This window comes from Setaria viridis, chromosome 3 (assembly GCF_005286985.2).
Source record: "Setaria viridis chromosome 3, Setaria_viridis_v4.0, whole genome shotgun sequence".
Classification (NCBI taxonomy): domain Eukaryota; kingdom Viridiplantae; phylum Streptophyta; class Magnoliopsida; order Poales; family Poaceae; genus Setaria; species Setaria viridis.
In genome coordinates, this window is record NC_048265.2 from 19,878,939 (window position 1) to 19,902,213 (window position 23,275).

A 23,275-nucleotide genomic window follows, 5' to 3' on the forward strand; every position below is an offset into this window, starting at 1 on the left:
TGGTTAGGAAGGAGAGGGAGTGGAGTATAGGGAGGGGGCAGCTATGGATGTGTGAGAGGGGAGGTCGGCATGGAGGAGGTCCTCATGATCTGATTTGGGAGAGACGAGAGGGATGGGGCTGCGCCAATTAGGTTTCCCGCGGGCCGAGTTTCTCCCTGTACACAGCCGAGCCGAGTAGAGTTACCCACGAGCGAGCGTCGAAGCAGTGAGCGCCGATTCGCTCAAGTGTCCACGTGGCAAAGATCCGGAACGGATCCTCACGCGGAGGACTATGGGATCGTCCCCACGCAATTTTTTTTCCGCATGGAGGTCGTGGGTTTGTGGCCCTTGTGCCGTTGTGGCCGCTGATTTGGATTTTGGAGGGAAGAAGTTTCACGAGTCACGACAGAGCATAATTCAGGCAGACACATGTGAAGCGATCAGAAGCTAGGGACGAACGTGCAAAAGGTTACAAAAGGGTGACTGACTCTCTACGAGTCGGTCCTCTTGGTGCAACTCAGAAACACGTTGGGAAGCATCTTTCGAAGTGTGAACTATGGTTCCTCACCGAGCGTGGACCTGAGTTCTAAGTCTCCGAGGGGTTATATGAACTTATTCCTTCTTTTTATCTCCTTGATGAATCACTCAGCTAACTAGGTTTGGCAAACACTCAGCTAGCTTGTCAACTTCTCCAGCCAGCAAAATTCTCCAGGAAGCTGTTTTTCAAGAAAGTCTACTTCAGGTCATCAGAAAAAATCTGTCCCAAAAGGGGTCAAGGGCTATATGTTGGATTCCTCCACCAACACTTTGAGTAACCTTAACTCAGATCAGCTCAACTAATGTAGGAGTAAAAATAAACCAACAGTCCCTTTTACCAAACTTATTCCCTGTATATGTGGAGTGACGATCAGTGTAATCTCAGTGGACATGCAACATGACCTTGTTCATTTTCTGGATAACCCAACGCAGAGCTCGTCATCATCTAATACCGCGTCCCCTGCCTCCCATTTGTCTTTGATCCAAGTTGGCAAACTACCTGCTCCAATCAAATCGGTTGAGACTAGCCAAAATTGTCGATCAAAGATGAAGGAGTGGACAACGACCACGGCGTTACATTTTTTTAATGCAATAGTGTTAGACAGGTCTTACCGAATTCGAATTTCATTGCCATACTGCGTTCGAATTTGTGAACTATATGTCAATGCACAGAACGCTGTTGTAAAAAAAGAAATTCGCAGTATGCAGGGTGTAAGTTCATGTGGGGATCTGATCATCAACCATTGTGTTGGCCAAAAGTTTCGCAGAAAAAACGAGGAAGTTGGATGAGTGGAAAAGGTGGACTGAGTTTGCAGTTATAAGTATCTGCTATTGGGGGTAAAAAAAAAATCAAGTGGGGCCGTCTGAAGCTGTGTTTTCTAGTGCAAGTACGGAAACCTCAAACATGTCATCTCGTCAAGCAATCTTTGGAAGATCATATAGTCATGCTGATAGTCTGTTTGTCCCAGGACAGCAATTGACATACTAATAACATATTGTATGCATTTGAAGATGAATATAGAGTAGTATAATATCATGCCGTATCTCCCTGTTAGGCTGGGAGCGTCAAATCAGTATGTATCCACTTGCACATGAAGTTGCTCAGTAAGTCATATTGTTGATATACCAGCATTAGCATCAAAATTTCTCAAACTGAAGTACCACCCCCACATTTCCGCTCTATGTGAGCAAACAAAAGAGTTTAATTTATGTCAATGCACATATTATGTATGCATACATAGTCTGAGTTCAGTTCCATACATTTGCTCCACAATTTATGTATTCATCTGAGCACAGTATAAGTCTAAGTTACTTCTCTGTTCAAGCAATAGTTGTCTCAGGGAACTGTACAGTATTCAAGAATCAGTGTAACAACTTTAAACAACAGCAAAATTGAAACCCAGCACAATGGCCATTACCTACTGCATCAAGACTAATATAGTCAGTGTGGACCACTTTAGCCTATCATTTTCCCACCTCTCTTCTATAGAACAAGGCAACACTTGTAACCGAGAAGAAAGTATTTGCCACCATATTGCCCTCCACTTCTTGTGCATATTGGACCAATGTTAACCAAACATTTCTGCTCATGTGTCAACAAACTTTTGGGTATCATCATGTGTCAGTTTCAAAAGATGCCTTAAACCCCCAGCCACACATAGTGGAGAGTCTCTTTTCCCTTTCTTAAAGACATGGAGAGAATTGCATGATTTCAATTTGTGATCATCACGATTTATTTTTATCAAGTTGGCCATATCAGCTCAAGAAGTGGCTTTCTTAAATTTTGACAGCACAGCATAGTAACTCAAAACATTATGAAGCATATAACTATCATGCACTTACTCATGCCGTGTTGCCAATGCATCTCATTTTGCTCTGTGTCTGCTAAGCACCTCTATTCTCTACCATTTAATGAAGTGTGTAGGTACCATAGAGTAGAATCTGCTTAGGCATGAAATTTATCAACATCCAATTCAACTGAATATATCCAGGAAGCTTCTTGACTTTAACTTCTTTCATGAAGCCTCTTATTCTCTCTGCATCACTGTACCTTCCAGCATCTGATTATTTGTTTGCTAACCTCATATAGTAGCCACTCTTTCCAGGAGAATCCATCAATCTCTTTGAAACCTGTTCAGCAGCCTCCATCAATCTCTTCGACAGGCACACCAAGTATTGATTGCCTAGTCAGGCTCAAAACGCATTTCCTCCACCATACCAGTTTCACAGCCTCAACAACACGCCCTGCTCTACCAAGCGTGTCAGCCATACAAGAATAATGCTTCGGTTCAGGCTTGATGCCTCGCCTTTCATCCCCTTGAAGATAGCGTACGCTTTGTCCACCATGCCTGAATGTGCACAAGCTGACAACGCCCCGAGAAAGGAGACCGAGTTTTGTTGGATCCCTTCTGTTGCCACTCCACCGAAAAGTCCCAATGCAACATCAGAACGCCCATTCAAACCATGATCAGGGATCAGTGCGCTCCACGAGATAACATCCCGCCTACACTTCCCAGCAAACACCCTCTCAGCAAATGCGAAGTCCCCACACTTGACATACATGTCCACAAGCGCGTTCCCAAGCGACAGAGGCATCCCTAGGAACCTCCGGACGCAGCAGGAGTGCACACTCCTCCCATGACGGCGCCACCCAAGCCACCCGCACGCCAGTAGCAGGCTGACCATGAGTCCATGACAACCGCGTCCAGCTCCACCCCTGCGGCCACCATGCCACCAAAAAACCGCAGCGCTGCATCGGGATCCCCTCTCTGAGCGTACGCGGACAGCATGGATGTCCACAGGACGGTATCCCGCTCACGCATTCCGTCGAACAGCCTCGCGCATCCGGGAGGTTCGACAGGCCCGCGTAGCAAAGCACCAGCGCGAACGCCACGAAGAGGTTGTCCTGCGCGTCAGCTTGACGGCGAGCGCGTGAGATGAGGCCGGGAATCCTGCGGCGCCCGTAAGCGTGCAGGAGCGGAGGATCGGGGGCAGGGTGAAGTGGTCCGGCCGGACGCCCCGCGCGAGCATATCGCAGAACGTGCGGAGCGCCTGCGCGGGGCGGCCGGAGCGCGCGAGCGACGCAAGGAGGGCGTTGCAGGAGACGAGTGGTGGAGGGGGCCGGACCACCGATCGCCGGAGGCATGTGGCGCGCCGAGGTGAGGCTGTCACCGTCTGGCCGACAAGGGGCCAGCGGGGCGGGGTGTATTGTTGCCAGATGCTAGCCCAGGCCGCCTTCTACCTATCGGGCCTTGGAATTTTGGGCCGGATACCAACTTCTCAGGCCCGGTCATCATCTAAGGCCGGATACCAACTTTTAGCCCATTAACAGCGTGTTTGGTTTGCCGATTTACTCCTCCATCCGGCATTACCTCGCCCCGCGTACATGAGCCACGAAGGGTGGTCCGAGCTTATTCGAGAGAGGAACCGGTGACACAAACCAAACAAGGTTCGGTATTAGGTTCGGACGATTCCGGAACACTTCATCATCCGGTAAACCAAACACGCCCTCCATCGGCCCTGCTCGTCGTCCGCGCCTGTATGCTCCTTCTCGTTGATTCCCTCTGATGGCTAGGTCCAGTGCCTCCCTTCGGCAGCTGGATTTGGGGAGCTAAGCTTTGGAGCCTGCTGCGAGTGGACAAGAACCGGGGAGGGAAAAGAGAAAGAGGTGACGAGCCTCCGTTGGCTCGCCGCCGCCCCGTTGTGCCTCCTGCCCCATGCCCCAGCCGCAACCTCGTCCCACCTGCGCTTGTTGGCCTGCCGCTGCCACACCCTCCTTGCTCTCTGTGCTAATTAAACCGGCATCATCTATATAGAAAGCCTGAGGGAGAATGTTGAAGGGAGAGAGATAATGATAGAACTTATATAGTGGAGTCCACTTAAAGGGATTGTGCATCGGGTAAGGTAGAAACCATCGGGTAAGGTAGTTCTACGTGGAATCTCTTGTTTACGTGGTATACTATAAACACTGTGGGTTAGAACTATTTTTAATCACTTACATTGATGTACAACATTCTGGTGATTCACAGTATGCACATGCATGTAAATTAAGCTATATAGCTCCTAGAGCTGGGCTACATATCTTGCTACTTTCCAATCAATCACAAATTCACAATAGTAACAATATATATATCTTTGCTTTCAGTATTAGCTTCCACGTACACTTGTGTGCGTGGGATAAGAGAAGAGCTCATACGAGCGTACAATGAACAGAAATCGGCACGAAAGGTACACATGCATGCACCTTGTGCTGACAGTGATATGACAAGTGTAAATGGATGAGACCTATTATCTGTCACAACAATAATTCTGTCCTCGCTCCCGGAACTGATTCGTACAAGGCACATATAATTGTTGCCCCTGGAAATTTTAACGTTGAGCTAACACCGTTACTGACGCACTACATTCATCACTCATTCGTGTATTACACATTTAGCATTTTAGCATCTTGCTTGCCTTCATAGAAACTTAAATTGACGCTACAGTTTGGGGTCACTAGTAGAAAAACGGCCCCCTTTTGTCCCGGTTTAAATGACCCGGGACTCGGGACTAAAAAGCTCACCAACCGGGAAAAAGGCTGGGAAAAAAAGACTTTGAGAGGCAATCCCGGTTTGAAACAAACCAATCCCGGTTTGTAATACCACGGGATAAAAGGGGGTCATTTATCCCGGTTGGTGTTTCAAACCGGGATAAAAGGGTCCCCCAACGAGGTCACTGGAAGGTGGCTGGAAGGGGATTAAAAAATCCCGGTTCGGGATAAAAGGGGGTCTTTTATCCCGGTTGGTGTTTCGGGATAAAAGGGTCCCCCACGAGTTAATACAAAAGGATAGTACGCGCGAGGCTGGAGGTTGTGGGTTCGAATCCCACGAACCGCGCACGCGCATATTTCGCGTGCTTGTGACTTGCGGCGTGCGCGTGTGGGGGGGCCTCCTATTTTTTTTTTTGCAGCGCCGGCCGTGGGTGACCCCTTTTATCCCGGTTGGTAATACCAACCGGGATAAAGGGGGTCTTTTTCGATTGAGTGACCCGGGATAAAAGACCCCCCCTTTTGTCCCGGTTGGTTTATCCCGGATGCATTTTCGGGATCTTTGCACCCTACCAACCGGGACTAAAGTCCAATTCTCTACTAGTGGGTCCATCTCGAAGTAAAAACTCAGAAAGTGAAACAAGCACTAAGCATCTGCTCTCAAAAACTCGCTATCTCGGAAAGCCAGTCTGCTACGTTCCTGGATGGACGTACTCTTAGATGAGATAATATTATGTACTTCATAGCAAAATTTATGTATCTAGAAAAATCAGCGGATAGTAATTTGGGACGGAGTGAGTAGTGAATAATAATATATTGCGGATTGCTCAAGTAATTTTGCTGGTAGTGTGAGGAAGAGATGAAAATCGTGTGGACGAGAACGAGTATAAATCCAACAGAGGATATTACATGAGTAGTGATATGTCTTCTAGCTAGTTGAGTGGCGCACCCAACCAACAAGCATCAAGCATGCATAGGGGACCACAAATTACTGAATTGGCGCGGTTAAATACTACTTTTCCTACTAAAGTTTAAATCTTGCATGTTGCACTCGCCTATTAATAAAGATTATGTGTTGTCAAAAAAATAGAAATGGGGTACCAGAGCTGTGCATGCATGTGAATGGGATAAGATAAGAAGATGAACTTCTACAGTGGAACAAAATAGACTAAGGCAAGAAGGTACACATCCATGTGGGCCTGTGGCTTGTATCGCAGTCTCACATATGGATAATATATGATGACGTGTAAGTGGATAAGACCTACTATATACTAGTACTAGCTAGTACGCAACCATCTCCATGCTCCTGGGACCTGATTCGAAATTGTTGCTAGCTCCTTTACATGTGAGTATGCATCTGCTATATACTGTATCTTTGTTCTTAAACACATGATCTTTTAGACAAACTAGCTAATTCATTTTTAAATTAAATAGTCTATCAAAATATCATATATTTGAGATTAAAGAGAGTATATACTCCTTAGCTATACATATGCATATATTTTTGTCAGATCAAAATGGTTTCAAAATAATAAAAGCAAATACTTCCTCCATTTCAACTACAATTTGGATAATCTGTATATCATGGATCGATCCTTATCCACCGCCTAGGAGTATATGATATCATATCACTCAAGCAGCGGCCAGCAGGCCACGATGTCTGCTCCCCTTTCCAGCAGGCCCTTCCCATCCGCGTGGGCACGTACGGACAGTTGGACACGTATACTCCGTATATGGGTAGGACGCGAGGAAACGCCGACGCTACAACGCTAGCAAGGTACTGAGAGAGAAGAAAACGACGCAGGAGATAACAGATCTCGATCGAGACATCATATCGAGTGAGTCAGCATCATAGCGACATCCAAGCCAAGCCAAGTAATATGACCAGGTTGTTCACTTCTCCCTTTTGCTTTCTTCGTGGTTCACACACGCGCGGATAAATTTTCTTTTCTTTTCTTTTCTGCATTACTACTATAAGCATCATACTAAAGAATACTAGAGAAAACGGCTCTAGTACGAGACTGGAACCCCCTCTAGTATCGGTTGTACAACCGGTACTAGCAATTTGATATTAGAGGGGTGTTTTTGGTACCGGTTGAAATAACCAGTACTAAAGGGTGTTAAAAAATTAATAAAATAAAATAAAAATCCGCCGCTAGCCTCGCCCGGTCCCGCCCCCCACTGCCCCCCCCTCCCCGCCGCTGCCCTACCCTCTCCTCCGCCTCCTCCGCCCCCTTCTCCGCCTCCTCCGCCCCTTTTCCCTCCGCCAGCCTCCTCCGCTGGCCTTGCCGCCACCCCCCTCGGCTGGCCCCCTCCCGCCACCCGACCCTGCCGCCCTGCCACCTCACCTCCGCCTCCGCCACCTCTGCTCCGCCTCCCCTGCATATCCGCCGCCACCTCCATCCCTCCCATCCGCCTCCGCCGCCGCAGCTCTACCCCACCACCTCCGCTCCGCCTCCGTCGCCTCCGCTCCACCTCCCCTCCACATCCGGCGCTGCCTCCCCTCCACATCCGCCGCGGCTCCACCCCGCTTGCTCCTCCGCCTCCGCCCATCCTGCCACCACGGCTCCGCTCTGCTCGCTCCTTCACCTTCGCCCACGGCCCGCCCACCCTGCCGCGTCCCCTCCGCCTCACCCCTCCTGCACCGTCGCGCCGCTCCGCCTCGCCGCCCGCTGTCGCCGTCGCTCCGCCCCGCCGCCCGCCGTACATATCTCTATGGGTCCACCAGAAGGTTTGGACAGACCCATACACAGGGCTGTACACCGAGACATGTCAGACATGGGGACTACGGTGCAGGCCGGCGTAGTCTGCGTAAAGGACAGGAACTAGTAGAGGACTCGGAGACTACTCGTAGCAGTTAGAGTAGGACTCTCTGGTCGAATTCGACTAGTACTCTTGTAAAATAACCGACCTGTAACCCTGCTCCTCCGATATATAAGGATGGGCAGGGACCCTCTCCAAACAAGTTCAATTGAATACAAGCAAATAACACATAGGATGTAGGGTATTACGCGATCTAGCGGCCCGAACCTGTCTAAATCGTGTGCCTATGTACACCATCGAGTTCCTGATTTCGGCGACACCCACCAACCAAAACTCTACCTTGGGTACTACCCGTGGTAGGTTGCTGGGTTTAAACACCGACAGCTGGCATGCCAGGTAGGGGAAGTCGCCGAGATTTCCCTTGTGAGTTTGATGGCACAAGTCATCATCAAACCCGTAGTCGTGTTCAAAGCAGGCACAACGTTCATCTTCGGCCCCTGGGTCGGCGTCACAGACAGCGCTGGGGGCTTCCACCTCCACATCACGGAGGTCCCAAAGGAGAAGCTTTACGACATCAACCTTCATTGCCCAGCTTTGGAGGAATTCGTTGAGAGATTCAACAAAATTTTTGACCTATTCCAAGGATCGAGAAGCAAGTCCGAGTACTACTCGGGCTCTACATCTACTCGGATTGGTTCCCATGAGCCGGCGTTCCAGCCATCATGTGAATCGATTCAAACTCCGAGTCAATCCCCGTTCGGACTCCATAATGCGGCCGCCACCTATCAAGCAGGCCTGTCAACATTGCAATCCAACCCGAGTGCAATCGAGGACCCCGACTACAATCGCTACTCGGATTCCAACGAGGAGACGCCATTATCAGGTCCACAGCAGGGCCTTGTGATCACTTCAAACCCCCAAGGCAGATTTGTCTACTGGCCTAGCATGAGGCCACTCACCCTTGCCTCGGATAGCGATTCACGCTTCATCGCCCACCTCGACGTTCTCAAGTACCAGGAGGGAGCACCCTGGTCTCCTATCCGTGAAGGCGATGGCTCTATAGAAGTCATCACCTCAAGTTCTGGAAGCCGCTCTCCAGACAGAGAACTCTTCGCCCTTATCACCGGGCAAGATACGAAGGAAGGCGAGCAACCGGAGAGGAATCCTCGACACGAGCGTCACCCACATGATGTCTTGCAGGATGAACTCACCACCAACGCCGTCGGGGAGGAGACCGAAGCTCAAAGAACACGGTGATGAGCAAGGAACGCAGCGAGAGCGGATCATCACCGCCAGCTGGCAGAGAGGCTCCTGATTGTGAATTTAGACAACGCTTTTGAGGCAGTCCAAACACGGCAACACCGTACGCCTCTCGCCACCATTGCTTCCATTGATCTCATCACTTGTGCCATGCCGCAGAACAAATACACCAGACAGTTGGCAGCTTTGGCGGAACACGCCTATGATTAACTTGACAGGGAAAATCCGATTGCTTCGGTATCACAGACTCCATCCCAGCGAAATCAACATGGCAGTAGCTATAGAGACCCTACAGTTCCTTCAGCTCGACAACCCGGAGGCGCCAGACAAAATAGGGATGTATCCGAGAATAGTCGGACACCTTCTGCGGGAGGCCACCACCACCACAGAGCCGATCTTGAGCCTGCACGTCCCATAGTGGATCTTCGAGAGGTGATAAACAACAACCGCAATGCTCGTGACATCATCGAAGGACGGCGTCATGAGCGCGAACTCGAAGTTGACTATAGGAGCGACGACAATGATAGCTTCCCAGGTTTTACAAGTTGGGTTAGCAAGACTATTTTGCCCAAGAAATTCAAACCTCTAGGCATCTCCAAATATAATGGCAAGTAAGACCCAGTTTAATCGCTCCGATGCTACTCATTATCAGTTCAAGCTGCAGGAGGGAATGATGACACAAAAGTTATCTATTTCCCTATATGCATGGAATCAGCGCCGCTCTCTTGGCTTGAATCATTGAAGTCAAACTTGATTGACTCATGGCAAGATCTCAAGAAGGCATTTACCAACAACTATGCGGGAGCAATGCAGCATCTAGGCAACAGATTTGACTTCGCACAAGTCAAGCAACGACAAGATGATACCCTGCATAGATTCCTACGTCATTTCTTCGATAAGAAGGCCACCATTGTAGATATCTCAGAGTAAAACGTGATCGACTGTTTCCAGAACAGTCTCTACGATCGTCGTATGTTCCAAGACTTTGGCAGATTGTGCCCCCATGATGTCAAGTCACTCAAGACTGGCGCAAGCATGGGTAGACAAAGAAGACAAAGAGCTTGAAAGGTTCAAGTCAAATCGCAACCAAGGCCAGTACAACAACAATCATAGCATCGGCTAGGACAACGACAAGAACCACAATGGTGATCACCGAAATAACTACTCGGGAGATCACAACTGCAAGCGCAAGCCAGTCAATACTGTTGCGGCGATATCTCAATCGTCCAAGAAAGGAGGTGGCAGAAGCCAAGACAGACCCACTTTCAGTGAGCTCTTGAAAAAATAGTGCCCGTGGCATTCTCACCACAAACACGCTGTGATAGACTGCTACAGCCTATGTAGAGTAATGAAGGATTTGCCAGAGCCATCGGGTACCAATGACAAAGGAAAACCCAAGGAAGACGATGACGAGGACGGCAACGGCAAGTTCCAGACTTCGTGTAAGATTGTCAATGTCATTTTTTGTGGGATCCCGAGTACCACCTCAAAGTGGTCCTAGAAGTTAGTGCTACAAGAGATTATGTCCATTGAGCCTACTATATCCACGCCCCTTAAGTGGTCTGAGGTACCAATTTCCTTCTCTCGAAAAGATCAATGGACTAATTTCTCCGAATCAGGATGATTCCCTCTCATCTTGGACCCGGTTGTTGCTGGCTCCAAGCTCACCAAGGTACTCATCGATGGCGGTAGTGGCCTTAACGTCCTATTCGCCAAGATTTTGAAGAAGATGGGCCTGAACATCACGGAGATGCTCACCCCGATGAACTCTCCCTTCTATGGGATCGTCCCAGGCAACACGGCTATACCTCTTGGACAGGTAGTCCTACAAGTTACCTTAGGGACCAAGGAGCACTACCGGATAGAGTGCATCCGGTTCGAGGTGGCGGATTTTGAGACTTCTTATCACGCCATCCTCGGAATACCAGCATTGGCCAAGTTCATGGCCATCCCGCATTATGTGCACTTAGTACTTAAGATGCCGAGACCCAAGGGAGTCCTCTCCCTCCATGGAGACTTGAAGAGATCATACGAGTGCGACATAGAAGCTGTCGAGTTAGCCGCAACTTCTCAAGTGCCCAATTCAATGCAACAAGTCTTCGCTGCCTCAAAAAAGCTCTCCACGGCTGAACTCAAAATTCCAGATTACAAGTCGGGGGCTACCAAGGTCAAGCCGGCAAGTGATGTGGACATCAAACTTATTGACCTCGAGACCGGCGACACCTCCAAGACGGCCCTAATCGGTTCAGGGTTGGACCCTAAATAAAAAAATTACGCTCGTTAGCTTCCTTCGGGCCAACCGAGGCATCTTTACGTGGAAACCAGCAGACATGCTAGGGGTGCCTAAGGAGCTAATTGAGCATTCAATAAATGTGGATCTGAAAGCTACTCCAAAGAGACAACAATTATGACGATTCGCCTAGGACAGAAGGGAAGCCATCAAGAAAGAGTTCGCAAAATTACTCGCGGCGGGTTTTACAAAAGAAGTCTTCCATCCTGAGTGGCTCGCTAACCCTGTCTTGGTTCGAAAGAAGAACAACAAGGAGTAGAGGATGTGCGTTGATTACACAGATCTCAACAAGCACTGTCCAAAGGACCCTTTTTGGCTCCCGAGGATTGATCAAGTCATCGACTCCACTGCTGGATGCGCACTACTCTGTTTCCTAGATTGCTACTTGGGGTACCATGAGATAGCTCTCAAGGAAGAAGACCAGGCCAATGGGAGTACTATGAAAACAGCGGCATCGACGTTCCGTACATCTCTGTTGCTCACCCGCGGGCCAGTGGCCACGTTGAGCGCGCCAAGGGGATGCTACTGGAAGCCTTGAAGAAAAGATTGCACAACATTGGCAACACCAAAGGAGGCAAGTGGCTCAAAGAACTATCCAACGTCCTCTGGGGGCTACGTACTCAGCCGTGCAAGCCTACGGGGCAGTCGCCCTACTTCCTGATCTACGGATCAAAAGCTATCCTTCCTGCTGACGTTATGTGGAAATCCCCAATAGTTGAGCAATATGACAAAGGGGCAGCAGAGGAGACAAGGCGTCTAGATCTTGACAGCCTAGAAGAAGCCCGCTGTGCAGCACTCATCCAGTCTGCCAGGTACCTCGAGGGTCTTCACCGCTATCAAGATCGCAATGTCAAAGAACGTTCTTTCAACATAGTCGACATGGTTCTCAAGCGTATCCAAGACACCAAGGGGTTGCACAAGCTTAATTCGCCATGGGAAGGGCCGTACATCGTATCCAAGATCGCAGGCCCAGGATTGTATGTGCTACAACACCTCTCTGGCAAAGATGTCAACAACTCATGGAACATCGAGCATCTCTGTCGATTCTATCCATAGTCAGAATACTACGCAACATTGTAAATAGCTCACTGGCCACCATTGTAAGTTTTTAGCATAATAATGCAGTTATCTTTAGTGAAATTCGACTACTTATTCTCGCCCCCATTGCGGCTCACAAACGCAGGTCAGCAGCATCCTAACGAGCCATTGAGCTCTTTGGGCCACAACGCCCCAGTATGACTTGTAATTACAAGTCTACATGAGTTATTCAACTCACCCGATGGTTCGCTAAGCAAACTAGCGGCGCAAGAGCCATCTAGTCGTCTGGGAGTCCACAAACTACCCGATCGACTACGTATTTACTACAAATCTATCTTAATGTGGCTCGCACTAATGAGTTTCATAGCTCCAGGTTCCTAGGGCATAGCAACAAAGCAACCAAATAAACAAGACAGCAACATCTCATTAACAAGGCATACGTGCTTTCATTAAGGTTACAGCACAAGTCCTAGACTTTTACAATATCAAAAAGCATGTGTGGACAGTTCCAGGACTATCCTAACCTTAGGGCAAGCAGCTTCAATGTAGAAGAAGGAAAAAGAGTGAATGCAAGAAATCTGCGCTCAAGGAAGCTGCGTTCAAGGCCTTCCTCAGCGGTGTCCTAGACAAAACCCGGGGCACACGATGCATCTTCCTCACGAGGATTCTTCTAGCATCATGGCCTCCAGACTCGGCCAAGGAGACTGTAGAGGAAAGGAGCATCTGAGCATTCTTCACAAGAATTCTTCTGGCATCAGAAAATATGGTGGAAGCTACCCCTGGTGAACAACAAAAGCCTCAAACCAACAAGCGCTATAACTTGAGCCATGAACACTCCGGAGCTCTATTTATAGCCAAGGCAGCCAGCGACCGTCCAGAATGCTACAGTATGCTCCCGTGACTGCACGGCAGAGCTCCCTATGCACATCATTCCCATACAATGTTCACGTGACACTTATCCTTATCGTCAAGACTCTGACGACCAGTGTTCACATGTTGCTCATCTTTATCGACTAGACACGAACGAGCAGCACTCCCATGTGGCCCTCCTGACAAAGCAGCAAACATGCAAGTACTCTACTCAGGGGAGTCAAGGAAACAAGCCCTAGTCAGTGGAATTCTGGAGAAACTACCCGATGTCCACTACCGGATAGCTCGAGTACCCGAGTACCCAACAATTTGCTTCCGAAGAGGCTCACAATAGTAGTCTTGTGTGCAGACACTCACGTTGGTCGTATGAGCAAAATCAGGCTCATGTGTGAGAAGCACTAAACACGATAGATGACAAGTCGAGAGCAACAAATTGCATTAAGACTTAAAGTTATCTACACATTTATCCTATTACAAAACTAAATGTTCTTCCTATCCCAAAAGATAAGGAATTCATTGCAGGTCCAGGTGCTTGGCGACTTCTTCAGCAAGGGGATCCAACTCCTGCAGATACTACTTGAAGACTTCGTTCGTGCAATCTCCCACTATCCCCTCCGCGATAGGAGACAAGTCCGCGTCAGGGTAGAAGGATTTCACGAAGGCCAGCAACTGTTTCGAGACGGACTTCGCCATCCCTTGGACGTAGCCTGCGATCTTCCCCAGCGCATCTCAGAGTCTCTCCACCAGCAAGCGAGGATCCGCACCATCAATCGGAGGTTCCACCATGTTAGCCAAGAGCCGGGCTACCGCAGACAGCTCTTGCAGCTACAGCTTACAGGCCCCAAACTCGACTTGTTGTGCCTAGATGGTCATCATAGCATTGATCAGATCGACTTCGCCATCCTGGCGCATCTTCATCTCTTTCTCCAAGTCACGTTCCAACTCGGACATGTAGCAAAATCGCGCAGAATTAACCTAGCTAAAGTGTACTTAAATCGCCTAACATGCAAACATACACTTTAATCAAGCTAACTCGGCAGTCCGTCAGGTTTCACCCGATAAACCACTTAACTCAGATCGATCACAAAGCAGGCTCACACAAAGATGAGTGTTTTCCCCAGAAATTTCAACAATCCATCCAGATTAACATAGTACGATAAGTTATTACATCAGAGTTTCAAAAATTCAAACAAGTTTGCAGAGTGTTCAACAGTGGTCAATTAAAAGTCTTGCGGAAGCTAAACATCGGTATGAAATATCACGCTGAAGCCGACTATGAGATCAATAACCCCTATACTCATCGTCCGAGAAGGGATTCCACTCAACCGACCAGCCCGGAGGGAGCTGAGTAGGCTAAGTAAGACTAGCAGCCACTTCATTTAAAACAGTAACACCTGAAAAGTAAGTCATAAGTAAGGTTGAGTATACTAATACTCAACAAGACTTACCCGTCAGGTGGTAACTACTCCACCAACTTCTAGACATGCAAGGCTTTTTAGCAGAGGGGTTTGTTTTTGCCAAAAGCATCTAAGTAGATCCTTACTTTTAAGTTTTAGCATTAGGTTCTAGTAGATTAACCATTCTAGGTAAGCATCTATTCTAATCAAGCATGTTGATCACACAATTAAGTACAAGCATCAATATTAATCATCATCCTTTGTTCCACTTCTTACTCAGTGCAGCACAGTGATCAAGCAGTCTCAAACTGTGAGAGGCAGATGATTCGAATCGAGTTTCTTAACCTTGCAAAGTGAACCTAATCCCACGTCATTGCGTACCACGACGGGTCCACACATGTCAGTCATCCCCATTAATTCCCATGAATGTGGCTAGGGCCCACTTTCCTTGGATACAAGGCCCCACGGTCTCGGAACGTCACCGTACCGTGACTTCACTTGTACCCACATGGTACACCAGGGGAAACTCCGTTCCAGAGAGAGTGGGGAGTATGTCCACGTCCCGATTCAATCAGGTACTAGGCTTCCCTATCCCACTAGGTATGAGATTAGTACTTTCAAACACTTGACTATGAACGCCGACACATTTTGACCTTAGCAGCTTTCTTCTAGACAGACGGGGCAATCCACCAATCCACCAAAACAGAACATATAGCGCAACTCCGCTTGTCAATCCTTATGATTCCAACATAAGTAAACAAGCAACCCCTATAACTTGTGAGTGACAGGAAATCACTCGACTTTTACCGAGTCTCTATTTAGCATTGCAACTACTCATCTTAACATACTAGTATTCAACACATAGGTACCTAGGATCATACAACTAGGATTTCAAGCAACTCTATGAACTTAATGCACAAACATAACTAGCATAAGTAGTGCATAAATTTTAGAAACAGGGGTTATGTTCCGGGGTTTGCCTTCCTGAATTATGTTAGTTAGCAAGTCGTTGGAAGCTTCGGGAATCTCCCGCTCGGCCTTGGTGTGGTGCAACTCGGCAGATCCTTCCTCCTCAGGAGGTGTCAGCTCGTACGTTCCATCTGCGAGGTTCGCTTCTACATGAGATGCCTATGCAAAAGTTCAACATTTTGACCCTTTATAAGGTCAGAAAAGCATTTCATATGTTATGGTAAAGTAAACTTCATTTCGAGACCAACTACACTTAGACCGACACTTACAACACTTTCGTCACATTGAAGTGTTTTCTGATTTAAGCATTTAGCTCGGTTTCATGCTGATTGTGTTCATACATATGTGAAAAGCTTATTAGACTCTAGATTAGAAATTTATCCTATTTTTGAATGTTTTTCTATACCTCTTCCAAAATTACCATTTTACCCTTATCATTGCTTAATTTGTCTTACCTATTTATTCTTAGCTTTAACTTCCATAATTCATTTCAGTTGCATATGATGAGCTATGGGGTTGAAAATTTTACAGTGACTTCTTCATACCATTACTAGGCTATTGTAAAAAATTTAGGGTTCATTGGATTACTACAGAAATCATTATATTTATTTCACCACCCTAAGGTAGCAAGCACTTAACTATTTTTATCTTGCTTTACAGAGAGTTTATTATTGAAATTTTTAACAGTGAGTTACATAGGTGCATCAACGTCTTTGGTGAATTTTTTAGGATTTTTGGTGAAGGATATCTATTTTCCATATTTTTCCTTCTTTTAAACTTGTACAAAATGTTAAGCATGTTTCATCACGTTTCATTCATAGTTCAGTATTTTTCTTACCAAGTGTATTTTACAAGTAATTTGACCCAAGTGGTTTCATATTTTTCTCTGACCTATTCCAATACTTATGCAAAAAGAAAGGTTCTTAGCTACATCACAAAGATAAAACTAAAATTGTGGCATAAACTTCTATACTAGGGTCCTAAGTAATTTTCCTAGCACTAGCTCACTGAAACAAACCTATCTGAAGTGGTTTTGCTATTTTACCATTTTTCTGCGATTTACTATGCTTTTAAAGGCTTTAAGCAAGAAGTAAAACATAGAACATTATTTCTAACAGTAACATGTGCAAAGTTATTTTTCTGTGAAACTACATTACTCACTGAGTTCAATAAAACTGGTTTGGTGTTTTTCTGATTGTTCTACAATTATTTGTGCATTTTCAAAGTTCAGCTCATTTTACTCCATTTAAACCAGATATAACCATGGCAGTTTTGCAGACAGACCCTTAGAGGTTTTAAACATTCATAGAAAAGCCCTTGGTTTCTTTCATCTAGGTCCCTACGCAAAAAAAGCCCACAGAAAGGCCGCTATGGCGGCTAGCGACGAGGCGGATGGTGTTCCGGCAATCTAGGGCTTAAACGAGGGGACAAAGGGCAGGGGATGTGCAGGTGCTCACCATGAGAGAGTCCGGTGAAGGTTGGGGTGTGGTGGTAGTTCGGCGGCGGTGAACGGTCGTGGGGACGAAACTGCGGCGCGGCGGCGGAGCTTCACGTGTTCCGGTGCCGACGGTGTAGCTGGCGGGCAACGGGCAGTGGGGAAAGCTGCGTGTGGGTGTTAGGCTACTAGTGCGAGCGGCAGCACTGCGCAGACCGGGGCTCTCCACGGGGAGCTAGCGCGATGGCGGGCGGAGCAGAGGAGCGGGCAGGGGGCGAGCGAGCGGGGGATGGGAGCTCCGGCGGGCATTCACCACTTTTATAGGGTTGGGGAGATGTGGGGGAACGAGGCGGAGCCAGCGGGTGTGCAGGACATGGTCGGAGGGGAGCGGGAGAGAGAAGACAGGTGGTGGCCATGGTTGGTCGGTCGGAGGTGTAGGGATCCGCGGGGATTTCCTGGCCATTGGTCAGGGCAGATTCCGAGCATGCTAGAGCGGCTTTGCTGGGCGTGGGCGTTGGTCAGCTGCAGCGCGAGTTGTCTCGTTGGTGCGAAGATTGGGTGGAGGCGTGGAGCTGGTGGGCGGTGGCGTCGTGGCACGGTCCGGCGGGCGGAGGCGTCCGCGGGATAGGGCGGAGGGGATCGCGTGGCAGGGGCGGAGATTAGCGCGGCGCGGGAGTGGGCAAGAGAGGCGCCGTTGGGTCTTGTCATGGCCGTGGGTTGGTCGGCAGCAACTCGCTGGTGAGGCAGTGCCACGGGGCGGGTGGCGACGCGTCGGGTGCGATTCTGCCGGATTCGCGCGCAGGCAGTGAAAAGGGGCTGATTTTGGGCGAGGTTTGTGCAAGATTTCAAATTCAAACATGCCAAACTCCAAAAGCAAAACTTGTAGTCCAAACTATATACTTCAACTCCTAGAAACACATTAGGCACAAATTCGAGCTAAATCGCAAGTTATTTAGTGCCAAACTTTGTGGGAACACCGGTCGGGACACTTAACTGATTTTCGGCTTATGGCGGATTTTTAGCATTTTAGCTAACTTTGGTTCCATTTTTGAAAAGGTACTACGGAGTTTTGGGCCTAGATCAAAAAGGTGGAGTTGTAGTAGACTTTTAGTACTCAAACTTTTGTAAAGGGTCTAGCACAAGTTTAGTTTCAAAGTTGTGAGAACTTGCATGCCAAGTTGAGGTCTTTCACTGTTTTAGACTTAGAGCTGTCTTTGCTGTTTTTGAATTTGTTACTAACTTTAGCCTAGAGTTCAAGCAATATCTAGGGTGACTTAGTCTAGACTCATATTGACAAACATGTTATTCAAAGTTTATTCTAGAACTTTTGCAAAAGCTCTACCCTAATATCTGGTCTAGAATTTGAAATAATAGCAACTAAAGTACCCTACATAGCACTGTTTTCAACACTTAACATTATTGAAATGGGGTTGATTTGCCACTGAGTTTAAATCTAGTTTTTTAACCTCTTCCTCTCCAAATCACTCAAAGTGACAATAATAAAAGTTGTTGGGTTTGTAAATTTCTACAACTCTTATATTAACAAAAAAATTAAGTTTCTATGTAAAATTTCAAGTTTTGAAATGACCCCAAATTAAGCTCCTAAAGGGCATTTTTAACCTTTCAAGTGCTAGATTAGTGTCTAATCATCTTTTCAAGCTTAAGCAAGGTTAATTTAGCTAGGGTTATTACAGCCTACCCCTCTTAAAAGGATTCTCATCTCAAGATTGGAGTGAGGAAAACTGGTGTGGCGGTGCTGCACTCCACATTTACTAGCAAAACTTGTTCCAAAAAAACTGTGGGAAGCGCCGGAATCAAATAATATGAAGGCAGGGTGATGATGTACAGAAAATATACCCGTCATCACTGGAGTGCTTTCTAGAAACTCTGCCAGATTGGTGAAGTTCAATCTGCCCTGATAAACTTGCACCTGCGACCTTTTCCCTTTATTATTCCTGGGGTTGCTTTGACCAGGCCTCTGATTCTTGTTCTGAGGGCAATCCTTGGTGAAATGAACAGTGTTCCCGCAGGTGAAGCAACGGTTTCCATTACCAGGGTGCGGAGGTTGTGGAGGTTTGGCCATGGCCCTTGTGATTGAAATCCAGGGAAATGGGGTGATGCCTGCTGCGGCGGATGTGCAACCCATCTCCCAGGCTATGTAGGCCTGCGAGGCACGGATAGGGGAACCAACCTGAACTTCTGAGCGGGGGCACTAGGTGATGGCATTGGAGCCTTCCTCTTCTTGTCGGCTTAAGAGCCATCACACAGTCTTCCTGCGATATTGCCAGATTCACCAGCTCATTGTACGTATCAAAATGGGGTTGATTTGCCACTGAGTTTAAATCTAGTTTTTGAACCTCTTCGTCTCCAAATCACTTAAAGTGCCAATAAGAAAAGTTGTTAGGTTTGTAAAGTTCTACAACTCTTATATTAACAAAAAATTAAGTTGCGATGTAAAATTTCAGGTTTTGAAATGCCCCAAATTAAGCTCCTAAAGGGCATTTTTGACCTTTCAAGTGCTAGATTAGTGGCTAATCATCCTATTCAAGCTTAAGCCAGGTTAATTTAGCTAGGGTTGGTACAGGACACCTACTGTCGCAAGCTCTCATGTTGATCAATGGCCTGGTAGTAGGCGTTCTTCCAATCAGTTATGGAAGCCTTCAACTGGGGTTCCTGATTCTTATACTCTGCACAACAGAGACCAAAAGTCAGTCAAAAAGACTATAGGCTACCAACAGACGAACACAACAAAAAGATGAGTACTTATCTTCAAGCTTATGGCTCAATGACTTGTTCCAGGCAGCAAGGCGCTCTTTCTTCTTTTCCAACTCTTGTACTTGTGCCCGAAAGGTCACCACCGTGCTGTCAAGTTTCATGACAAACCGGGAAGTCTGCTGCCACTCCTCAGCCAGCTCTTTTTGCAGTGCCTCAACATGTTGCACGATCTCGCCATAGTCCCGCAACAACTGGGACTTCCGGCAGGAGCAGTTGATCAGGTCATGTTATTCAAAAATTAGTACTCGAGTACCACACGGAGTACAAATTGCGGGCATTCAAAAGTAAAGCATAAGGCAAAGTTCAAACTTACCTCAGTGTAAGACGCAACGCGCTGGTTCATATCGAGTATGGTGGTCACCGTGTGTGCATCTAGCAGAGGATCGTCAATCAGCTGGACCGCCTCAAGCAGCACCTGAATCTCAACGCTTGGCTCGATCCTCGCCCTGGGCACTAGGACGATCTCACGGCTATACGGTGTGCCAGCTTCAGAAGTCGTCCCGACAGCAGCAACCACGACTTCAAGGGCTAGGGCGGCTTCAATCTCGGGGGCTTCGGGAGCAGCAACATTGAGGGAAATAGCTTCTATGATCACAGGAGGGGGCAGACTCTGCATGGGAATAGCCATGGGAAGAGCCCCAGGTATAGCAGGCTCGGGGGCTAAGGCCACGAGTACTTACTGCTCTCAGCGGGTTGGCGGCGTTGAACTCCGAGACTACTCGGGGATCTCATTGGCATTCTTAAAGAAGCGCTTCAACCTCACCATCACCCGTCGATGGAGATTTCTTCAAGCGTCATCCTTGATGAGTTGTTGAGGCCCGAGTACTCGTAACCCTAGGTGTGGCGGAGCTGCAGGGGTTGCACTCATCTCTTCAAAAAATTGAAGGCGACTCTAACACCATCAGTCCCTGATCCTTCAAGTGGGCGATCTTGACCAAGAGCTCGGGTACTTGAAGACTGTTCCCGTGCGTCGGCTCGTCAATCACCTGTTGTTCCATTTTGGGTGTGACCAGTCACCTTTGGCAGCTTCGGATTGTGGTCTTCAATGTAGAACCACTTCTCCTTCCACCCAGAGTGCGACTCCAGCAACTCGAAGTCCAAGTACAGACTACTACTCTTCTCTCGGACTTGAATTTCGGTGCCACCGACTATTGCAGTGCACTCCAGTTTTGGCTGCGGCTTCACCCAGAATATTTTGTGGAACAGCTGAAAGTGGGGCTGAATCCCCAAGAAAGCCTCGCACAAATGCACAAAGATAGTGATGTGGAGCATGCTATTGGGATTGAGGTAGACTAGCTGAAACTTGTAATAATCCAAAAGGCCCCGCAGAAAATCAGAGGAGGGGATGGCAAAACCCCGCTCGACAAAGTGGGTGAAGGTTACCGTCTCCTCGGGGTACTCTTCAAATGGCCACGCATTACCGAAGGCACACCTCCAGCCTACGGTTGCTTTGTCCTATAGTAGCTTTGCCTTCTCCAGTGCCTGGATCTATTCTTCCTTCAGGGTTGATCTCTTCCAAGCACAGGCAGGAGTTGGCGGCGCGGTCTAGTTCATCTTCCCATATTTGGTGCTGAAATTGTCTAGACGATCGACCTACTAGCAGTGGTCGCTTGCATGCTCAGTGCCCCTAGAAGCATATGCTTTCCTCCCCATCTCGGATGTCACGAGCCTCTTCTTGCGCACATGCTCGGGGGCTTACAGGAGGGTGGCGGCATCGGCACTCTAAGATTGGATTGCGGCGGTGCTGGGCAGTAGGGTTTTTGGAAGCGCAAATAGTAGATGCTAATGGCGGAGTAAATGGGGGTAATTTTTCTCATCTATTTATAATAGAAGCGGAGTAAATGGAGCTAATGGCCCGATGTTTTCGCCTTTGGCCGTTAATTTCGCATATGGCCATCAGTTTCCGAAGTTACCGCAAAATATAAGATTACTGTTGGCGACGGTCACGATGACTGGTGGTTGACCCTTATACCTCCTAAAACTAGTCAGCTAATGGCTCGGGGGCTATGTGCCACGTGCCCGTCGGCTAAAAAGTTTTTTCTCCGGAGTTTAAGGTGAGGACAATACAAATGCAGATTGACCCTCAGCCTGATTTTTCGATTCAACCTAAGGCTCAGGGGTTACTCCATATGGAGTGCGATTTTCATCGCACTTTCATATATAAATTCAAGGACAGATATTCAAGACAGCGTCAGATGAGGCTTTAGCACATTCTAGCCGCATGGCGGTACTTGAGTTACTTGAAGGCTCAACTTCGACAGAGTACTCAGAAGAGCACCAAAAACTAGTCGGATGAAGCCTATAAAGGTACTTGGGATTGCTGCATTTCACTAAAACGTACTCGAGGGCTTGTCGTACATACCTCTATGGGCCCACCAAAAGGTTTGGACAAACTCATACACAGGGTTGTACACCGAGACGTGTCAAACATGGGGACTACGGTGCAGGCTGGCGTAGTCTGCGTGGAGGACAAGAACTAGTCAAGGACTCAGAGAATACACGTAGCAGTTAGAGTAGGACTCTGTGGTCGAATCCAACTAGTACTCTTGTAAAATAACTGACATGCAACCCTGCTCCTCCGATATATAAGGACGGGCAGGGACCCCCTCCAAACAAGTTCAATTGAATACAAGCAAATAACACACAGGACGTAGGATATTATGCGATCTAGCGTAGCGGCCCGAACCTGTCTAAATCGCGTGCCTACGTACACCGTCGAGTTAATGATTTCGGGGACACCCACCAACCAAAACTCTACCTTGGGTACTCCCCTTGGTAGGTTCCCAGGTTTAAACACCGACACCGCCACCGCTTCTCACCGCCGGTGAGGGGCGAGCGGAGGGGGGAGGGGAGGGGAGGCAGAGGAAGGGGCCAACCGGTGAGAGCACAAGGCGGAAGAGGAAGGGAGAGGAAGCTACAGACAAGAGAGAGAGAGAGAGAGAGAGAGAGAGAGAGATAGGAGATAGAGGAGATGAGGATGAGGGAGGCGGAGCGGAGGGAGCTGAGGAGATAAGGGAGGCGGAGCGGGCGGTGCGTGGATTAAAAAATCTAAGTGTTTGCGGTGTGCGTGGACGGGAAACCTCTTGTACCGGGTGGAGACTTTACCCGGTACTAAATCCTTCGTCATGCTTCAATTCAACACGTTGATGCAGTCATTTTCTTTTCTTTGCAAAATATGTCACATCCATTTAACAATTATACAAGGAAATATTGTGAATTCAATTTGTACGGATATGAAGATTGTAATTATTTTTCTTATCTTCCTTTTCTTTTATTTTTTTTCTTACAGCACACACAAAAATATCGATGACCCTTTTGAAGCTGATGTGATGTTTTGCTGGCCTTTAGTAACGAAGTAACCAAACGAGAGAATTTTTCCATCTCCAACGATTCCCATTATTTGTTTAACAGCTGCATACACAATATCACCTTGGTTT

General features: G+C 47.7%; 1 pseudogene; it reads right to left on the reverse strand.

The window, feature by feature from the left end:
* Positions 1 to 1,700: 1,700 nt before the first annotated feature.
* On the reverse strand, positions 1,701 to 19,146 carry LOC117849124 (pentatricopeptide repeat-containing protein At4g14170-like; annotated as a pseudogene).
* Between the last annotated feature and the right edge of the window lie 4,129 nt (positions 19,147 to 23,275).